Source organism: Syngnathus typhle, unplaced genomic scaffold, assembly GCF_033458585.1.
Source record: "Syngnathus typhle isolate RoL2023-S1 ecotype Sweden unplaced genomic scaffold, RoL_Styp_1.0 HiC_scaffold_26, whole genome shotgun sequence".
Classification (NCBI taxonomy): domain Eukaryota; kingdom Metazoa; phylum Chordata; class Actinopteri; order Syngnathiformes; family Syngnathidae; genus Syngnathus; species Syngnathus typhle.
Genome location: NW_026871932.1, coordinates 499,685 through 521,312, shown reverse-complemented (window position 1 = coordinate 521,312; position 21,628 = coordinate 499,685).

Sequence of the window (21,628 nt, the reverse complement as noted above, 5' to 3'; positions counted from 1 at the left end):
GGTTAGGTTGGCATCGAAAAAAACAGTCTCGGGTGCTTTAGAGTGCCGAGTTATTCACTGCGCATGAAGAAATGACCACCTCCAACGTTTGGTTTATGTTTAATAAGCATTTTTAATTTTATTGCTTGAATCGCATTTTCTCGGCGAGCTGAGCACTTTTTCTGAATTGTGCCGCTCCCGTCACTCTGGTTAGGTTGGCATCGAAAAAAACGCTCTCGGGTGCTTTAGAGTGCCGAGTTTATCACTGCGTATGAAGAAATGACCACCTCCAACGTTTGGTTTATGTTTTATAAGCATTTTTAATTTTATTGCTTAAATCGCATTTTCTCGGCGAGCTGAGCGCTTTTTCTGAATTGTGCCGCTCCCGTCACTCTGGTTAGGTTGGCATCGAAAAAAACGCTCTCGGGTGCTTTAGAGTGCCGAGTTTATCACTGCGCATGAAGAAATGACCACCTCCAACGTTTGGTTTATGTTTTATAAGCATTTTTAATTTTATTGCTTAAATCGCATTTTCTCGGCGAGCTGAGCACTTTTTCTGAATTGTGCCGCTCCCGTCACTCTGGTTAGGTTGGCATCGAAAAAAACGCTCTCGGGTTCTTTAGAGTGCCGAGTTTATCACTGCGCATGAAGAAATGACCACCTCCAACGTTTGGTTTATGTTTTATAAGCATTTTTAATTTTATTGCTTAAATCGCATTTTCTCGGCGAGCTGAGCGCTTTTTCTGAATTGTGCCTGTCCCGTCACTCTGGTTAGGTTGGCATCGAAAAAAACGCTCTCGGGTGCTTTAGAGTGCCGAGTTATTCACTGCGCATGAAGAAATGACCACCTCCAACGTTTGGTTTATGTTTAATAAGCATTTTTAATTTTATTGCTTAAATCGCATTTTCTCGGCGAGCTGAGCGCTTTTTCTGAATTGTGCCGCTCCCGTCACTCTGGTTAGGTTGGCATCGAAAAAAACGCTCTCGGGTGCTTTAGAGTGCCGAGTTATTCACTGCGCATGAAGAAATGACCACCTCCAACGTTTGGTTTATGTTTTATAAGCATTTTTAATTTTATTGCTTAAATCGCATTTTCTCGGCGAGCTGAGCACTTTTTCTGAATTGTGCCGCTCCCGTCACTCTGGTTAAGTTGGCATCGAAAAAAACGCTCTCGGGTGCTTTAGAGTGCCGAGTTTATTACTGCGCATTAAGAAATGACCACCTCCAACGTTTGGTTTATGTTTTATAAGCATTTTTAATTTTATTGCTTAAATCGCATTTTCTCGGCGAGCTGAGCACTTTTTCTGAATTGTGCCGTCCCGTCACTCTGGTTAGGTTGGCATCGAAAAAAACGCTCACGGGTGCTTTAGAGTGCCGAGTTTATTACTGCGCATTAAGAAATGACCACCTCCAACGTTTGGTTTATGTTTTATAAGCATTTTTAATTTTATTGCTTAAATCGCATTTTCTCGGCGAGCTGAGCACTTTTTCTGAATTGTGCCGCTCCCGTCACTCTGGTTAGGTTGGCATCGAAAAAAACGCTCTCGGGTGCTTTAGAGTGCCGAGTTATTCACTGCGCATGGAGAAATGACCACCTCCAACGTTTGGTTTATGTTTTATAAGCATTTTTAATTTTATTGCTTAAATCGCATTTTCTCGGCGAGCTGAGCACTTTTTCTGAATTGTGCCGCTCCCGTCACTCTGGTTAGGTTGGCATCGAAAAAAACGCTCTCGGGTGCTTTAGAGTGCCGAGTTTATCACTGCGCATGAAGAAATGACCACCTCCAACGTTTGGTTTATGTTTTATAAGCATTTTTAATTTTATTGCTTAAATCGCATTTTCTCGGCGAGCTGAGCGCTTTTTCTGAATTGTGCCGCTCCCGTCACTCTGGTTAGGTTGGCATCGAAAAAAACGCTCTCGGGTGCTTTAGAGTGCCGAGTTTATCACTGCGCATGAAGAAATGACCACCTCCAACGTTTGGTTTATGTTTTATAAGCATTTTTAATTTTATTGCTTAAATCGCATTTTCTCGGCGAGCTGAGCGCTTTTTCTGAATTGTGCCGCTCCCGTAACTCTGGTTAGGTTGGCATCGAAAAAAACGCTCTCGGGTGCTTTAGAGTGCCGAGTTTATCACTGCGCATGAAGAAATGACCACTTCCAACGTTTGGTTTATGTTTTATAAGCATTTTTAATTTTATTGCTTAAATCGCATTTTCTCGGCGAGCTGAGCGCTTTTTCTGAATTGTGCCGCTCCCGTAACTCTGGTTAGGTTGGCATCGAAAAAAACGCTCTCGGGTGCTTTAGAGTGCCGAGTTTATCACTGCGCATGAAGAAATGACCACTTCCAACGTTTGGTTTATGTTTTATAAGCATTTTTAATTTTATTGCTTAAATCGCACTTTCTCGGCGAGCTGAGCACTTTTTCTGAATTGTGCCGCTCCCGTCACTCTGGTTAGGTTGGCATCGAAAAAAACGCTCTCGGGTGCTCTAGAGTGCCGAGTTTATTACTGCGCATTAAGAAATGACCACCTCCAACGTTTGGTTTATGTTTTATAAGCATTTTTAATTTTATTGCTTAAATCGCATTTTCTCGGCGAGCTGAGCACTTTTTCTGAATTGTGCCGCTCCCGTCACTCTGGTTAGGTTGGCATCGAAAAAAACGCTCTCGGGTGCTTTAGAGTGCCGAGTTATTCACTGCGCATGAAGAAATGACCACCTCCAACGTTTGGTTTATGTTTTATAAGCATTTTTAATTTTATTGCTTAAATCGCATTTTCTCGGCGAGCTGAGCACTTTTTCTGAATTGTGCCGCTCCCGTCACTCTGGTTAGGTTGGCATCGAAAAAAACGCTCTCGGGTGCTTTAGAGTGCCGAGTTTATCACTGCGCATGAAGAAATGACCACCTCCAACGTTTGGTTTATGTTTTATAAGCATTTTTAATTTTATTGCTTAAATCGCATTTTCTCGGCGAGCTGAGCGCTTTTTCTGAATTGTGCCGCTCCCGTCACTCTGGTTAGGTTGGCATCGAAAAAAACGCTCTCGGGTGCTTTTGAGTGCCGAGTTATTCACTGCGCATGAAGAAATGACCACCTCCAACGTTTGGTTTATGTTTAATAAGCATTTTTAATTTTATTGCTTAAATCGCATTTTCTCGGCGAGCTGAGCGCTTTTTCTGAATTGTGCCGCTCCCGTAACTCTGGTTAGGTTGGCATCGAAAAAAACGCTCTCGGGTGCTTTAGAGTGCCGAGTTTATCACTGCGCATGAAGAAATTACCACTTCCAACGTTTGGTTTATGTTTTATAAGCATTTTTAATTTTATTGCTTAAATCGCATTTTCTCGGCGAGCTGAGCGCTTTTTCTGAATTGTGCCGCTCCCGTAACTCTGGTTAGGTTGGCATCGAAAAAAACGCTCTCGGGTGCTTTACAGTGCCGAGTTATTCACTGCGCATGAAGAAATGACCACCTCCAACGTTTGGTTTATGTTTTATAAGCATTTTTAATTTTATTGCTTAAATCGCATTTTCTCGGCGAGCTGAGCACTTTTTCTGAATTGTGCCGCTCCCGTCATTCTGGTTAGGTTGGCATCGAAAAAAACGCTCTCGGGTGCTTTAGAGTGCCGAGTTTATCACTGCGCATGAAGAAATGACCACCTCCAACGTTTGGTTTATGTTTTATAAGCATTTTTAATTTTATTGCTTAAATCGCATTTTCTCGGCGAGCTGAGCGCTTTTTCTGAATTGTGCCGCTCCCGTCACTCTGGTTAGGTTGGCATCGAAAAAAACGCTCTCGGGTGCTTTAGAGTGCCGAGTTATTCACTGCGCATGAAGAAATGACCACCTCCAACGTTTGGTTTATGTTTAATAAGCATTTTTAATTTTATTGCTTAAATCGCATTTTCTCGGCGAGCTGAGCGCTTTTTCTGAATTGTGCCGCTCCCGTCACTCTGGTTAGGTTGGCATCGAAAAAAACGCTCTCGGGTGCTTTAGAGTGCCGAGTTATTCACTGCGCATGAAGAAATGACCACCTCCACCGTTTGGTTTATGTTTAATAAGCATTTTTAATTTTATTGCTTAAATCGCATTTTCTCGGCGAGCTGAGGACTTTTTCTGAATTGTGCCGCTCCCGTCACTCTGGTTAGGTTGGCATCGAAAAAAACGCTCTCGGGTGCTTTAGAGTGCCGAGTTTATTACTGCGCATTAAGAAATGACCACCTCCAACGTTTGGTTTATGTTTTATAAGCATTTTTAATTTTATTGCTTAAATCGCATTTTCTCGGCGAGCTGAGCACTTTTTCTGAATTGTGCCGCTCCCGTCACTCTGGTTAGGTTGGCATCGAAAAAAACGCTCTTGGGTGCTTTAGAGTGCCGAGTTATTCACTGCGCACGAAGAAATGACCACCTCCAACGTTTGGTTTATGTTTTATAAGCATTTTTAATTTTATTGCTTAAATCGCATTTTCTCGGCGAGCTGAGCGCTTTTTCTGAATTGTGCCGCTCCCGTCACTCTGGTTAGGTTGGCATCGAAAAAAACGCTCTCGGGTGCTTTAGAGTGCCGAGTTTATTACTGCGCATTAAGAAATGACCACCTCCAACGTGTGGTTTATGTTTTATAAGCATTTTTAATTTTATTGCTTAAATCGCATTTTCTCGGCGAGCTGAGCACTTTTTCTGAATTGTGCCGCTCCCGTCACTCTGGTTAGGTTGGCATCGAAAAAAACGCTCTCGGGTGCTTTAGAGTGCCGAGTTTATTACTGCGCATTAAGAAATGACCACCTCCAACGTTTGGTTTATGTTTTATAAGCATTTTTAATTTTATTGCTTAAATCGCATTTTCTCGGCGAGCTGAGCACTTTTTCTGAATTGTGCCGCTCCCGTCACTCTGGTTAGGTTGGCATCGAAAAAAACGCTCTCGGGTGCTTTAGAGTGCCGAGTTTATTACTGCGCATTAAGAAATGACCACCTCCAACGTTTGGTTTATGTTTTATAAGCATTTTTAATTTTATTGCTTAAATCGCATTTTCTCGGCGAGCTGAGCGCTTTTTCTGAATTGTGCCGCTCCCGTCACTCTGGTTAGGTTGGCATCGAAAAAAACGCTCTCGGGTGCTTTAGAGTGCCGAGTTATTCACTGCGCATGAAGAAATGACCACCTCCAACGTTTGGTTTATGTTTAATAAGCATTTTTAATTTTATTGCTTAAATCGCATTTTCTCGGCGAGCTGAGCACTTTTTCTGAATTGTGCCGCTCCCGTCACTCTGGTTAGGTTGGCATCGAAAAAAACGCTCTCGGGTGCTTTAGAGTGCCGAGTTTATTACTGCGCATTAAGAAATGACCAACTCCAACGTTTGGTTTATGTTTTATAAGCATTTTTAATTTTATTGCTTAAATCGCATTTTCTCGGCGAGCTGAGCACTTTTTCTGAATTGTGCCGCTCCCGTCACTCTGGTTAGGTTGGCATCGAAAAAAACGCTATCGGGTGCTTTAGAGTGCCGAGTTTATCACTGCGCATGAAGAAATGACCACCTCCAACGTTTGGTTTATGTTTAATAAGCATTTTTAATTTTATTGCTTAAATCGCATTTTCTCGGCGAGCTGAGGACTTTTTCTGAATTGTGCCGCTCCCGTCACTCTGGTTAGGTTGGCATCGAAAAAAACGCTCTCGGGTGCTTTAGAGTGCCGACTTTATCACTGCGCATGAAGAAATGACCACCTCCAACGTTTGGTTTATGTTTTATAAGCATTTTTAATTTTATTGCTTAAATCGCATTTTCTCGGCGAGCTGAGCACTTTTTCTGAATTGTGCCGCTCCCGTCACTCTGGTTAGGTTGGCATCGAAAAAAACGCTCTCGGGTGCTTTAGAGTGCCGAGTTATTCACTGCGCATGAAGAAATGACCACCTCCACCGTTTGGTTTATGTTTAATAAGCATTTTTAATTTTATTGCTTAAATCGCATTTTCTCGGCGAGCTGAGCACTTTTTCTGAATTGTGCCGCTCCCGTCACTCTGGTTAGGTTGGCATCGAAAAAAACGCTCTCGGGTGCTTTAGAGTGCCGAGTTTATTACTGCGCATTAAGAAATGACCACCTCCAACGTTTGGTTTATGTTTTATAAGCATTTTTAATTTTATTGCTTAAATCGCATTTTCTCGGCGAGCTGAGCACTTTTTCTGAATTGTGCCGCTCCCGTCACTCTGGTTAGGTTGGCATCGAAAAAAACGCTCTCGGGTGCTTTAGAGTGCCGAGTTATTCACTGCGCACGAAGAAATGACCACCTCCAACGTTTGGTTTATGTTTTATAAGCATTTTTAATTTTATTGCTTAAATCGCATTTTCTCGGCGAGCTGAGCGCTTTTTCTGAATTGTGCCGCTCCCGTCACTCTGGTTAGGTTGGCATCGAAAAAAACGCTCTCGGGTGCTTTAGAGTGCCGAGTTTATTACTGCGCATTAAGAAATGACCACCTCCAACGTGTGGTTTATGTTTTATAAGCATTTTTAATTTTATTGCTTAAATCGCATTTTCTCGGCGAGCTGAGCACTTTTTCTGAATTGTGCCGCTCCCGTCACTCTGGTTAGGTTGGCATCGAAAAAAACGCTCTCGGGTGCTTTAGAGTGCCGAGTTTATTACTGCGCATTAAGAAATGACCACCTCCAACGTTTGGTTTATGTTTTATAAGCATTTTTAATTTTATTGCTTAAATCGCATTTTCTCGGCGAGCTGAGCACTTTTTCTGAATTGTGCCGCTCCCGTCACTCTGGTTAGGTTGGCATCGAAAAAAACGCTCTCGGGTGCTTTAGAGTGCCGAGTTTATTACTGCGCATTAAGAAATGACCACCTCCAACGTTTGGTTTATGTTTTATAAGCATTTTTAATTTTATTGCTTAAATCGCATTTTCTCGGCGAGCTGAGCGCTTTTTCTGAATTGTGCCGCTCCCGTCACTCTGGTTAGGTTGGCATCGAAAAAAACGCTCTCGGGTGCTTTAGAGTGCCGAGTTATTCACTGCGCATGAAGAAATGACCACCTCCAACGTTTGGTTTATGTTTAATAAGCATTTTTAATTTTATTGCTTAAATCGCATTTTCTCGGCGAGCTGAGCACTTTTTCTGAATTGTGCCGCTCCCGTCACTCTGGTTAGGTTGGCATCGAAAAAAACGCTCTCGGGTGCTTTAGAGTGCCGAGTTTATTACTGCGCATTAAGAAATGACCAACTCCAACGTTTGGTTTATGTTTTATAAGCATTTTTAATTTTATTGCTTAAATCGCATTTTCTCGGCGAGCTGAGCACTTTTTCTGAATTGTGCCGCTCCCGTCACTCTGGTTAGGTTGGCATCGAAAAAAACGCTATCGGGTGCTTTAGAGTGCCGAGTTTATCACTGCGCATGAAGAAATGACCACCTCCAACGTTTGGTTTATGTTTAATAAGCATTTTTAATTTTATTGCTTAAATCGCATTTTCTCGGCGAGCTGAGGACTTTTTCTGAATTGTGCCGCTCCCGTCACTCTGGTTAGGTTGGCATCGAAAAAAACGCTCTCGGGTGCTTTAGAGTGCCGACTTTATCACTGCGCATGAAGAAATGACCACCTCCAACGTTTGGTTTATGTTTTATAAGCATTTTTAATTTTATTGCTTAAATCGCATTTTCTCGGCGAGCTGAGCACTTTTTCTGAATTGTGCCGCGCCCGTCACTCTGGTTAGGTTGGCATCGAAAAAAACGCTCACGGGTGCTTTAGAGTGCCGAGTTTATTACTGCGCATTAAGAAATGACCACCTCCAACGTTTGGTTTATGTTTTATAAGCATTTTTAATTTTATTGCTTAAATCGCATTTTCTCGGCGAGCTGAGCACTTTTTCTGAATTGTGCCGCTCCCGTCACTCTGGTTAGGTTGGCATCGAAAAAAACGCTCTCGGGTGCTTTAGAGTGCCGACTTTATCACTGCGCATGAAGAAATGACCACCTCCAACGTTTGGTTTATGTTTTATAAGCATTTTTAATTTTATTGCTTAAATCGCATTTTCTCGGCGAGCTGAGCACTTTTTCTGAATTGTGCCGCTCCCGTCACTCTGGTTAGGTTGGCATCGAAAAAAACGCTCTCGGGTGCTTTAGAGTGCCGAGTTATTCACTGCGCACGAAGAAATGACCACCTCCAACGTTTGGTTTATGTTTTATAAGCATTTTTAATTTTATTGCTTAAATCGCATTTTCTCGGCGAGCTGAGCGCTTTTTCTGAATTGTGCCGCTCCCGTCACTCTGGTTAGGTTGGCATCGAAAAAAACGCTCTCGGGTGCTTTAGAGTGCCGAGTTTATTACTGCGCATTAAGAAATGACCACCTCCAACGTTTGGTTTATGTTTTATAAGCATTTTTAATTTTATTGCTTAAATCGCATTTTCTCGGCGAGCTGAGCACTTTTTCTGAATTGTGCCGCTCCCGTCACTCTGGTTAGGTTGGCATCGAAAAAAACGCTCTCGGGTGCTTTAGAGTGCCGAGTTTATTACTGCGCATTAAGAAATGACCACCTCCAACGTTTGGTTTATGTTTTATAAGCATTTTTAATTTTATTACTTAAATCGCATTTTTTTGGCGAGCTGAGCACTTTTCTGAATTGTGCCGCTCCCGTCACTCTGGTTAGGTTGGCATCGAGAAAAACGCTATCGGGTGCTTTAGAGTGCCGACTTTATCACTGCGCATGAAGAAATGACCACCTCCAACGTTTGGTTTATGTTTTATAAGCATTTTTAATTTTATTGCTTAAATCGCATTTTCTCGGCGAGCTGAGCACTTTTTCTGAATTGTGCCGCTCCCGTCACTCTGGTTAGGTTGGCATCGAAAAAAACGCTCTCGGGTGCTTTAGAGTGCCGAGTTTATTACTGCGCATTAAGAAATGACCACCTCCAACGTTTGGTTTATGTTTTATAAGCATTTTTAATTTTATTGCTTAAATCGCATTTTCTCGGCGAGCTGAGCACTTTTTGCCGCTCCCGTCACTCTGGTTAGGTTGGCATCGAAAAAAACGCTCTCGGGTGCTTTAGAGTGCCGAGTTTATTACTGCGCATTAAGAAATGACCACCTCCAACGTTTGGTTTATGTTTTATAAGCATTTTTAATTTTATTGCTTAAATCGCATTTTCTCGGCGAGCTGAGCACTTTTTCTGAATTGTGCCGCTCCCGTCACTCTGGTTAGGTTGGCATCGAAAAAAACGCTCTCGGGTGCTTTAGAGTGCCGAGTTTATCACTGCGCATGAAGAAATGACCACCTCCAACGTTTGGTTTATGTTTTATAAGCATTTTTAATTTTATTGCTTAAATCGCATTTTCTCGGCGAGCTGAGCACTTTTTCTGAATTGTGCCGCTCCCGTCACTCTGGTTAGGTTGGCATCGAAAAAAACGCTCTCGGGTGCTTTAGAGTGCCGAGTTTATCACTGCGCATGAAGAAATGATCACCTCCAACGTTTGGTTTATGCAGCATTTTTAAATTTATTGCTTAAATCGCATTTTCTCGGCGAGCTGAGCGCTTTTTCTGAATTGTGCCGCTCCCGTCACTCTGGTTAGGTTGGCATCGAAAAAAACGCTCTCGGGTGCTTTAGAGTGCCGAGTTTATCACTGCGCATGAAGAAATGACCACCTCCAACGTTTGGTTTATGTTTTATAAGCATTTTTAATTTTATTGCTTAAATCGCATTTTCTCGGCGAGCTGAGCACTTTTTCTGAATTGTGCCGCTCCCGTCACTCTGGTTAGGTTGGCATCGAAAAAAACGCTCTCGGGTGCTTTAGAGTGCCGAGTTTATCACTGCGCATGAAGAAATGATCACCTCCAACGTTTGGTTTATGTTTTATAAGCATTTTTAAATTTATTGCTTAAATCGCATTTTCTCGGCGAGCTGAGCGCTTTTTCTGAATTGTGCCGCTCCCGTCACTCTGGTTAGGTTGGCATCGAAAAAAAACGCTCTCGGGTGCTTTAGAGTGCCGAGTTATTCACTGCGCATGAAGAAATGACCACCTCCAACGTTTGGTTTATGTTTTATAAGCATTTTTAGTTTTATTGCTTAAATCGCATTTTCTCGGCGAGCTGAGCACTTTTTCTGAATTGTGCCGCTCCCGTCACTCTGGTTAGGTTGGCATCGAAAAAAACGCTCTCGGGTGCTTTAGAGTGCCGAGTTTATCACTGCGCATGAAGAAATGACCACCTCCAACGTTTGGTTTATGTTTAATAAGAATTTTTAATTTTATTGCTTAAATCGCATTTTCTCGGCCAGCTGAGCACTTTTTCTGAATTGTGCCGCTCCCGTCACTCTGGGCAGGTTGGCATCGAAAAAAACGCTCTCGGGTGCTTTAGAGTGCCGACTTTATCACTGCGCATGAAGAAATGACCACCTCCAACGTTTGGTTTATGTTTTATAAGCATTTTTAATTTTATTGCTTAAATCGCATTTTCTCGGCGAGCTGAGCGCTTTTTCTGAATTGTGCCGCTCCCGTCACTCTGGTTAGGTTGGCATCGAAAAAAACGCTCTCGGGTGCTTTAGAGTGCCGAGTTTATTACTGCGCATTAAGAAATGACCACCTCCAACGTTTGGTTTATGTTTTATAAGCATTTTTAATTTTATTGCTTAAATCGCATTTTCTCGGCGAGCTGAGCACTTTTTCTGAATTGTGCCGCTCCCGTCACTCTGGTTAGGTTGGCATCGAAAAAAAACGCTCTCGGGTGCTTTAGAGTGCCGAGTTTATTACTGCGCATTAAGAAATGACCACCTCCAACGTTTGGTTTATGTTTTATAAGCATTTTTAATTTTATTGCTTAAATCGCATTTTCTCGGCGAGCTGAGCACTTTTTCTGAATTGTGCCGCTCCCGTCACTCTGGTTAGGTTGGCATCGAAAAAAACGCTATCGGGTGCTTTAGAGTGCCGAGTTATTCACTGCGCATGAAGAAATGACCACCTCCAACGTTTGGTTTATGTTTAATAAGCATTTTTAATTTTATTGCTTAAATCGCATTTTCTCGGCGAGCTGAGCGCTTTTTCTGAATTGTGCCGCTCCCGTCACTCTGGTTAGGTTGGCATCGAAAAAAACGCTCTCGGGTGCTTTAGAGTGCCGAGTTTATCACTGCGCATGAAGAAATGACCACCTCCAACGTTTGGTTTATGTTTTATAAGCATTTTTAATTTTATTGCTTAAATCGCATTTTCTCGGCGAGCTGAGCGCTTTTTCTGAATTGTGCCGCTCCCGTCACTCTGGTTAGGTTGGCATCGAAAAAAACGCTCTCGGGTGCTTTAGAGTGCCGAGTTATTCACTGCGCATGAAGAAATGACCACCTCCAACGTTTGGTTTATGTTTAATAAGCATTTTTAATTTTATTGCTTAAATCGCATTTTCTCGGCGAGCTGAGCGCTTTTTCTGAATTGTGCCGCTCCCGTCACTCTGGTTAGGTTGGCATCGAAAAAAACGCTCTCGGGTGCTTTAGAGTGCCGAGTTATTCACTGCGCATGAAGAAATGACCACCTCCAACGTTTGGTTTATGTTTAATAAGCATTTTTAATTTTATTGCTTAAATCGCATTTTCTCGGCGAGCTGAGCACTTTTTCTGAATTGTGCCGCTCCCGTCACTCTGGTTAGGTTGGCATCGAAAAAAACGCTCTCGGGTGCTTTAGAGTGCCGAGTTTATTACTGCGCATTAAGAAATGACCACCTCCAACGTTTGGTTTATGTTTTATAAGCATTTTTAATTTTATTGCTTAAATCGCATTTTCTCGGCGAGCTGAGCACTTTTTCTGAATTGTGCCGCTCCCGTCACTCTGGTTAGGTTGGCATCGAGAAAAACGCTATCGGGTGCTTTAGAGTGCCGAGTTATTCACTGCGCATGAAGAAAAGACCACCTCCAACGTTTGGTTTATGTTTAATAAGCATTTTTAATTTTATTGCTTAAATCGCATTTTCTCGGCGAGCTGAGCACTTTTTCTGAATTGTGCCGCTCCCGTCACTCTGGTTAGGTTGGCATCGAAAAAAACGCTCTCGGGTGCTTTAGAGTGCCGAGTTTATTACTGCGCATTAAGAAATGACCACCTCCAACGTTTGGTTTATGTTTTATAAGCATTTTTAATTTTATTGCTTAAATCGCATTTTCTCGGCGAGCTGAGCACTTTTTCTGAATTGTGCCGCTCCCGTCACTCTGGTTAGGTTGGCATCGAAAAAAACGCTCTCGGTTGCTTTAGAGTGCCGAGTTTATTACTGCGCATTAAGAAATGACCACCTCCAACGTTTGGTTTATGTTTTATAAGCATTTTTAATTTTATTGCTTAAATCGCATTTTCTCGGCGAGCTGAGCACTTTTTCTGAATTGTGCCGCTCCCGTCACTCTGGTTAGGTTGGCATCGAAAAAAACGCTCTCGGGTGCTTTAGAGTGCCGAGTTTATCACTGCGCATGAAGAAATGACCACCTCCAACGTTTGGTTTATGTTTTATAAGCATTTTTAATTGTATTGCTTAAATCGCATTTTCTCGGCGAGCTGAGCACTTTTTCTGAATTGTGCCGCTCCCGTCACTCTGGTTAGGTTGGCATCGAAAAAAACGCTCTCGGGTGCTTTAGAGTGCCGAGTTTATCACTGCGCATGAAGAAATGATCACCTCCAACGTTTGGTTTATGTTTTATAAGCATTTTTAAATTTATTGCTTAAATCGCATTTTCTCGGCGAGCTGAGCGCTTTTTCTGAATTGTGCCGCTCCCGTCACTCTGGTTAGGTTGGCATCGAAAAAAACGCTCTCGGGTGCTTTAGAGTGCCGAGTTATTCACTGCGCATGAAGAAATGACCACCTCCAACGTTTGGTTTATGTTTAATAAGCATTTTTAATTTTATTGCTTAAATCGCATTTTCTCGGCGAGCTGAGCACTTTTTCTGAATTGTGCCGCTCCCGTCACTCTGGTTAGGTTGGCATCGAAAAAAACGCTCTCGGGTGCTTTAGAGTGCCGAGTTTATTACTACGCATTAAGAAATGACCACCTCCAACGTTTGGTTTATGTTTTATAAGCATTTTTAATTTTATTGCTTAAATCGCATTTTCTCGGCGAGCTGAGCGCTTTTTCTGAATTGTGCCGCTCCCGTCACTCTGGTTAGGTTGGCATCGAAAAAAACGCTCTCGGGTGCTTTAGAGTGCCGAGTTATTCACTGCGCATGAAGAAATGACCACCTCCAATGTTTGGTTTATGTTTAATAAGCATTTTTTAATTTTATTGCTTAAATCGCATTTTCTCGGCGAGCTGAGCGCTTTTTCTGAATTGTGCCGCTCCCGTCACTCTGGTTAGGTTGGCATCGAAAAAAACGCTCTCGGGTGCTTTAGAGTGCCGAGTTATTCACTGCGCATGAAGAAATGACCACCTCCAACGTTTGGTTTATGTTTAATAAGCATTTTTAATTTTATTGCTTAAATCGCATTTTCTCGGCGAGCTGAGCACTTTTTCTGAATTGTGCCGCTGTCGTCACACTAGTTAGGTTGGCATCGAAAAGAACGCTCTCGGGTGCTTTAGAGTGCCGAGTTTATTACTGCGCATTAGGAAATGACCACCTCCAACGTTTGGTTTATGTTTTATAAGCATTTTTAATTTTATTGCTTAAATCGCATTTTCTCGGCGAGCTGTGCGCTTTTTCTGAATTGTGCCGCTCCCGTCACTCTGGTTAGGTTGGCATCGAAAAAAACGCTCTCGGGTGCTTTAGAGTGCCGAGTTTATTACTGCGCATTAAGAAATGACCACCTCCAACGTTTGGTTTATGTTTTATAAGCATTTTTAATTTTATTGCTTAAATCGCATTTTCTCGGCGAGCTGAGCACTTTTTCTGAATTTTGCCGCTCCCGTCACTCTGGTTAGGTTGGCATCGAAAAAAACGCTCTCGGGTGCTTTAGAGTGCCGAGTTTATCACTGCGCATGAAGAAATGACCACCTCCAACGTTTGGTTTATGTTTTATAAGCATTTTTAATTTTATTGCTTAAATCGCATTTTCTCGGCGAGCTGAGCGCTTTTTCTGAATTGTGCCGCTCCCGTCACTCTGGTTAGGTTGGCATCGAAAAAAACGCTCTCGGGTGCTTTAGAGTGCCGAGTTTATCACTGCGCATGAAGAAATGACCACCTCCAACGTTTGGTTTATGTTTTATAAGCATTTTTAATTTTATTGCTTAAATCGCATTTTCTCGGCGAGCTGAGCGCTTTTTCTGAATTGTGCCGCTCCCGTAACTCTGGTTAGGTTGGCATCGAAAAAAACGCTCTCGGGTGCTTTAGAGTGCCGAGTTTATCACTGCGCATGAAGAAATGACCACTTCCAACGTTTGGTTTATGTTTTATAAGCATTTTTAATTTTATTGCTTAAATCGCATTTTCTCGGCGAGCTGAGCGCTTTTTCTGAATTGTGCCGCTCCCGTAACTCTGGTTAGGTTGGCATCGAAAAAAACGCTCTCGGGTGCTTTAGAGTGCCGAGTTTATCACTGCGCATGAAGAAATGACCACTTCCAACGTTTGGTTTATGTTTTATAAGCATTTTTAATTTTATTGCTTAAATCGCATTTTCTCGGCGAGCTGAGCACTTTTTCTGAATTGTGCCGCTCCCGTCACTCTGGTTAGGTTGGCATCGAAAAAAACGCTCTCGGGTGCTCTAGAGTGCCGAGTTTATTACTGCGCATTAAGAAATGACCACCTCCAACGTTTGGTTTATGTTTTATAAGCATTTTTAATTTTATTGCTTAAATCGCATTTTCTCGGCGAGCTGAGCACTTTTTCTGAATTGTGCCGCTCCCGTCACTCTGGTTAGGTTGGCATCGAAAAAAACGCTCTCGGGTGCTTTAGAGTGCCGAGTTATTCACTGCGCATGAAGAAATGACCACCTCCAACGTTTGGTTTATGTTTTATAAGCATTTTTAATTTTATTGCTTAAATCGCATTTTCTCGGCGAGCTGAGCACTTTTTCTGAATTGTGCCGCTCCCGTCACTCTGGTTAGGTTGGCATCGAAAAAAACGCTCTCGGGTGCTTTAGAGTGCCGAGTTTATCACTGCGCATGAAGAAATGACCACCTCCAACGTTTGGTTTATGTTTTATAAGCATTTTTAATTTTATTGCTTAAATCGCATTTTCTCGGCGAGCTGAGCGCTTTTTCTGAATTGTGCCGCTCCCGTCACTCTGGTTAGGTTGGCATCGAAAAAAACGCTCTCGGGTGCTTTAGAGTGCCGAGTTATTCACTGCGCATGAAGAAATGACCACCTCCAACGTTTGGTTTATGTTTAATAAGCATTTTTAATTTTATTGCTTAAATCGCATTTTCTCGGCGAGCTGAGCGCTTTTTCTGAATTGTGCCGCTCCCGTAACTCTGGTTAGGTTGGCATCGAAAAAAACGCTCTCGGGTGCTTTAGTTTGCCGAGTTTATCACTGCGCATGAAGAAATGACCACTTCCAACGTTTGGTTTATGTTTTATAAGCATTTTTAATTTTATTGCTTAAATCGCATTTTCTCGGCGAGCTGAGCGCTTTTTCTGAATTGTGCCGCTCCCGTAACTCTGGTTAGGTTGGCATCGAAAAAAACGCTCTCGGGTGCTTTAGAGTGCCGAGTTTATCACTGCGCATGAAGAAATGACCACTTCCAACGTTTGGTTTATGTTTTATAAGCATTTTTAATTTTATTGCTTAAATCGCATTTTCTCGGCGAACTGAGCACTTTTTCTGAATTGTGCCGCTCCCGTCACTCTGGTTAGGTTTGGCATCGAAAAAAACGCTCTCGGGTGCTCTAGAGTGCCGAGTTTATTACTGCGCATTAAGAAATGACCACCTCCAACGTTTGGTTTATGTTTTATAAGCATTTTTAATTTTATTGCTTAAATCGCATTTTCTCGGCGAGCTGAGCACTTTTTCTGAATCGTGCCGCTCCCGTCACTCTGGTTAGGTTGGCATCGAAAAAAACGCTCTCGGGTGCTTTAGAGTGCCGAGTTATTCACTGCGCATGAAGAAATGACCACCTCCAACGTTTGGTTTATGTTTTATAAGCATTTTTAATTTTATTGCTTAAATCGCATTTTCTCGGCGAGCTGAGCACTTTTTCTGAATTGTGCCGCTCCCGTCACTCTGGTTAGGTTGGCATCGAAAAAAACGCTCTCGGGTGCTTTAGAGTGCCGAGTTTATTACTGCGCATTAAGAAATGACCACCTCCAACGTTTGGTTTATGTTTTATAAGCATTTTTAATTTTATTGCTTAAATCGCATTTTCTCGGCGAGCTGAGCACTTTTTCTGAATTGTGCCGCTCCCGTCACTCTGGTTAGGTTGGCATCGAAAAAAACGCTATCGGGTGCTTTAGAGTGCCGAGTTATTCACTGCGCATGAAGAAATGACCACCTCCAACGTTTGGTTTATGTTTAATAAGCATTTTTAATTTTATTGCTTAAATCGCATTTTCTCGGCGAGCTGAGCACTTTTTCTGAATTGTGCCGCTCCCGTCACTCTGGTTAGGTTGGCATCGAAAAAAACGCTCTCGGGTGCTTTAGAGTGCCGAGTTTATTACTGCGCATTAAGAAATGACCACCTCCAACGTTTGGTTTATGTTTTATAAGCATTTTTAATTTTATTGCTTAAATCGCATTTTCTCGGCGAGCTGAGCACTTTTTCTGAATTGTGCCGCTCCCGTCACTCTGGTTAGGTTGGCATCGAAAAAAACGCTCTCGGGTGCTTTAGAGTGCCGAGTTTATTACTGCGCATTAAGAAATGACCACCTCCAACGTTTGGTTTATGTTTTATAAGCATTTTTAATTTTATTGCTTAAATCGCATTTTCTCGGCGAGCTGAGCGCTTTTTCTGAATTGTGCCGCTCCCGTCACTCTGGTTAGGTTGGCATCGAAAAAAACGCTCTCGGGTGCTTTAGAGTGCCGAGTTATTCACTGCGCATGAAGAAATGACCACCTCCAACGTTTGGTTTATGTTTAATAAGCATTTTTAATTTTATTGCTTAAATCGCATTTTCTCGGCGAGCTGAGCACTTTTTCTGAATTGTGCCGCTCCCGTCACTCTGGTTAGGTTGGCATCGAAAAAAACGCTCTCGGGTGCTTTAGAGTGCCGAGTTTATTACTGCGCATTAAGAAATGACCACCTCCAACGTTTGGTTTATGTTTTATAAGCATTTTTAATTTTATTGCTTAAATCGCATTTTCTCGGCGAGCTGAGCGCTTTTTCTGAATTGTGCCGCTCCCGTCACTCTGGTTAGGTTGGCATCGAAAAAAACGCTCTCGGGTGCTTTAGAGTGCCGAGTTATTCACTGCGCATGAAGAAATGACCACCTCCAACGTTTGGTTTATGTTTAATAAGCATTTTTAATTTTATTGCTTAAAATCGCATTTTCTCGGCGAGCTGAGCACTTTTTCTGAATTGTGCCGCTCCCGTCACTCTGGTTAGGTTGGCATCGAAAAAAACGCTCTCGGGTGCTTTAGAGTGCCGAGTTTATTACTGCGCATTAAGAAATGACCACCTCCAACGTTTGGTTTATGTTTTATAAGCATTTTTAATTTTATTGCTTAAATCGCATTTTCTCGGCGAGCTGAGCACTTTTTCTGAATTGTGCCGCTCCCGTCACTCTGGTTAGGTTGGCATCGAAAAAAACGCTCTCGGGTGCTTTAGAGTGCCGAGTTTATCACTGCGCATGAAGAAATGACCACCTCCAACGTTTGGTTTATGTTTAATAAGCATTTTTAATTTTATTGCTTAAATCGCATTTTCTCGGCGAGCTGAGCACTTTTTCTGAATTGTGCCGCTCCCGTCACTCTGGTTGGCATCGAAAAAAACGCTCTCGGGTGCTTTAGAGTGCCGACTTTATCACTGCGCATGAAGAAATGACCACCTCCAACGTTTGGTTTATGTTTTATAAGCATTTTTAATTTTATTGCTTAAATCGCATTTTCTCGTCGAGCTGAGCACTTTTTCTGAATTGTGCCGCTCCCGTCACTCTGGTTAGGTTGGCATCGAAAAAAACGCTATCGGGTGCTTTAGAGTGCCGAGTTATTCACTGCGCATGAAGAAATGACCACCTCCAACGTTTGGTTTATGTTTAATAAGCATTTTTAATTTTATTGCTTAAATCGCATTTTCTCGGCGAGCTGAGCACTTTTTCTGAATTGTGCCGCTCCCGTCACTCTGGTTAGGTTGGCATCGAAAAAAACGCTCTCGGGTGCTTTAGAGTGCCGAGTTTATTACTGCGCATTAAGAAATGACCACCTCCAACGTTTGGTTTATGTTTTATAAGCATTTTTAATTTTATTGCTTAAATCGCATTTTCTCGGCGAGCTGAGCACTTTTTCTGAATTGTGCCGCTCCCGTCACTCTGGTTAGGTTGGCATCGAAAAAAACGCTCTCGGGTGCTTTAGAGTGCCGAGTTTATTACTGCGCATTAAGAAATGACCACCTCCAACGTTTGGTTTATGTTTTATAAGCATTTTTAATTTTATTGCTTAAATCGCATTTTCTCGGCGAGCTGAGCACTTTTTCTGAATTGTGCCGCTCCCGTCACTTGGCATCGAAAAAAACGCTCTCGGGTGCTTTAGAGTGCCGAGTTATTCACTGCGCATGAAGAAATGACCACCTCCAACGTTTGGTTTATGTTTTATAAGCATTTTTAATTTTATTGCTTAAATCGCATTTTCTCGGCGAGCTGAGCGCTTTTTCTGAATTGTGCCGCTCCCGTCACTCTGGTTAGGTTGGCATCGAAAAAAACGCTCTCGGGTGCTTTAGAGTGCTGAGTTTATTACTGCGCATTAAGAAATGACCACCTCCAACGTTTGGTTTATGTTTTATAAGCATTTTTAATTTTATTGCCTAAATCGCATTTTCTCGGCGAGCTGAGCACTTTTTCTGAATTGTGCCGCTCCCGTCACTCTGGTTAGGTTGGCATCGAAAAAAACGCTCTCGGGTGCTTTAGAGTGCCGAGTTATTCACTGCGCACGAAGAAATGACCACCTCCAACGTTTGGTTTATGTTTTATAAGCATTTTTAATTTTATTGCTTAAATCGCATTTTCTCGGCGAGCTGAGCGCTTTTTCTGAATTGTGCCGCTCCCGTCACTCTGGTTAGGTTGGCATCGAAAAAAACGCTCTCGGGTGCTTTAGAGTGCCGAGTTTATTACTGCGCATTAAGAAATGACCACCTCCAACGTTTGGTGTTTAATAAGCATTTTTAATTTTATTGCTTAAATCGCATTTTCTCGGCGAGCTGAGCACTTTTTCTGAATTGTGCCGCTCCCGTCACTCTGGTTAGGTTGGCATCGAAAAAAACGCTCTCGGGTGCTTTAGAGTGCCGACTTTATCACTGCGCATGAAGAAATGACCACCTCCAACGTTTGGTTTATGTTTTATAAGCATTTTTAATTTTATTGCTTAAATCGCATTTTCTCGGCGAGCTGAGCACTTTTTCTGAATTGTGCCGCTCCCGTCACTCTGGTTAGGTTGGCATCGAAAAAAACGCTCACGGGTGCTTTAGAGTGCCGAGTTTATTACTGCGCATTAAGAAATGACCACCTCCAACGTTTGGTTTATGTTTTATAAGCATTTTTAATTTTATTGCTTAAATCGCATTTTCTCGGCGAGCTGAGCACTTTTTCTGAATTGTGCCGCTCCCGTCACTCTGGTTAGGTTGGCATCGAAAAAAACGCTCTCGGGTGCTTTAGAGTGCCGAGTTATTCACTGCGCATGAAGAAATGACCACCTCCAACGTTTGGTTTATGTTTTATAAGCATTTTTAATTTTATTGCTTAAATCGCATTTTCTCGGCGAGCTGAGCGCTTTTTCTGAATTGTGCCGCTCCCGTAACTCTGGTTAGGTTGGCATCGAAAAAAACGCTCTCGGGTGCTTTAGAGTGCCGAGTTTATTACTGCGCATTAAGAAATGACCACCTCCAACGTTTGGTTTATGTTTTATAAGCATTTTTAATTTTATTGCTTAAATCCCATTTTCTCGGCGAGCTGAGCACTTTTTCTGAATTGTGCCGCTCCCGTCACTCTGGTTAGGTTGGCATCGAAAAAAACGCTCTCGGGTGCTTTAGAGTGCCGAGTTTATTACTGCGCATTAAGAAATGACCACCTCCATAAGCATTTTTAATTTTATTGCTTAAATCGCATTTTCTCGGCGAGCTGAGCACTTTTTCTGAATTGTGCCGCTCCCGTCACTCTGGTTAGGTTGGCATCGAAAAAAACGCTCTCGGGTGCTTTAGAGTGCCGACTTTATCACTGCGCATGAAGAAATGACCACCTCCAACGTTTGGTTTATGTTTTATAAGCATTTTTAATTTTATTGCTTAAATCGCATTTTCTCGGCGAGCTGAGCACTCTTTCTGAATTGTGCCGCTCCCGTCACTCTGGTTAGGTTGGCATCGAAAAAACGCTCACGGGTGCTTTAGAGTGCCGAGTTTATTACTGCGCATTAAGAAATGACCACCTCCAACGTTTGGTTTATGTTTTATAAGCATTTTTAATTTTATTGCTTAAATCGCATTTTCTCGGCGAGCTGAGCACTTTTTCTGAATTGTGCCGCTCCCGTCACTCTGGTTAGGTTGGCATCGAAAAAAACGCTCTCGGGTGCTTTAGAGTGCCGAGTTATTCACTGCGCATGAAGAAATGACCACCTCCAACGTTTGGTTTATGTTTTATAAGCATTTTTAATTTTATTGCTTAAATCGCATTTTCTCGGCGAGCTGAGCGCTTTTTCTGAATTGTGCCGCTCCCGTAACTCTGGTTAGGTTGGCATCGAAAAAAACGCTCTCGGGTGCTTTAGAGTGCCGAGTTTATTACTGCGCATTAAGAAATGACCACCTCCAACGTTTGGTTTATGTTTTATAAGCATTTTTAATTTTATTGCTTAAATCGCATTTTCGCGGCGAGCTGAGCACTTTTTCTGAATTGTGCCGCTCCCGTCACTCTGGTTAGGTTGGCATCGAAAAAAACGCTCTCGGGTGCTTTAGAGTGCCGAGTTTATTACTGCGCATTAAGAAATGACCACCTCCATAAGCATTTTTAATTTTATTGCTTAAATCGCATTTTCTCGGCGAGCTGAGCACTTTTTCTGAATTGTGCCGCTCCCGTCACTCTGGTTAGGTTGGCATCGAAAAAAACGCTCTCGGGTGCTTTAGAGTGCCGAGTTATTCACTGCGCATGAAGAAATGACCACCTCCAACGTTTGGTTTATGTTTTATAAGCATTTTTAATTTTATTGCTTAAATCGCATTTTCTCGGCGAGCTGAGCACTTTTTCTGAATTGTGCCGCTCCCGTCACTCTGGTTAGGTTGGCATCGAAAAAAACGCTCTCGGGTGCTTTAGAGTGCCGAGTTTATCACTGCGCATGAAGAAATGACCACCTCCAACGTTTGGTTTATGTTTTCTAAGCATTTTTAATTTTATTGCTTAAATCGCATTTTCTCGGCGAGCTGAGCGCTTTTTCTGAATTGTGCCGCTCCCGTCACTCTGGTTAGGTTGGCATCGAAAAAAACGCTCTCGGGTGCTTTAGAGTGCCGAGTTATTCACTGCGCATGAAGAAATGACCACCTCCAATGTTTGGTTTATGTTTAATAAGCATTTTTAATTTTATTGCTTAAATCGCATTTTCTCGGCGAGCTGAGCGCTTTTTCTGAATTGTGCCGCTCCCGTCACTCCGGTTAG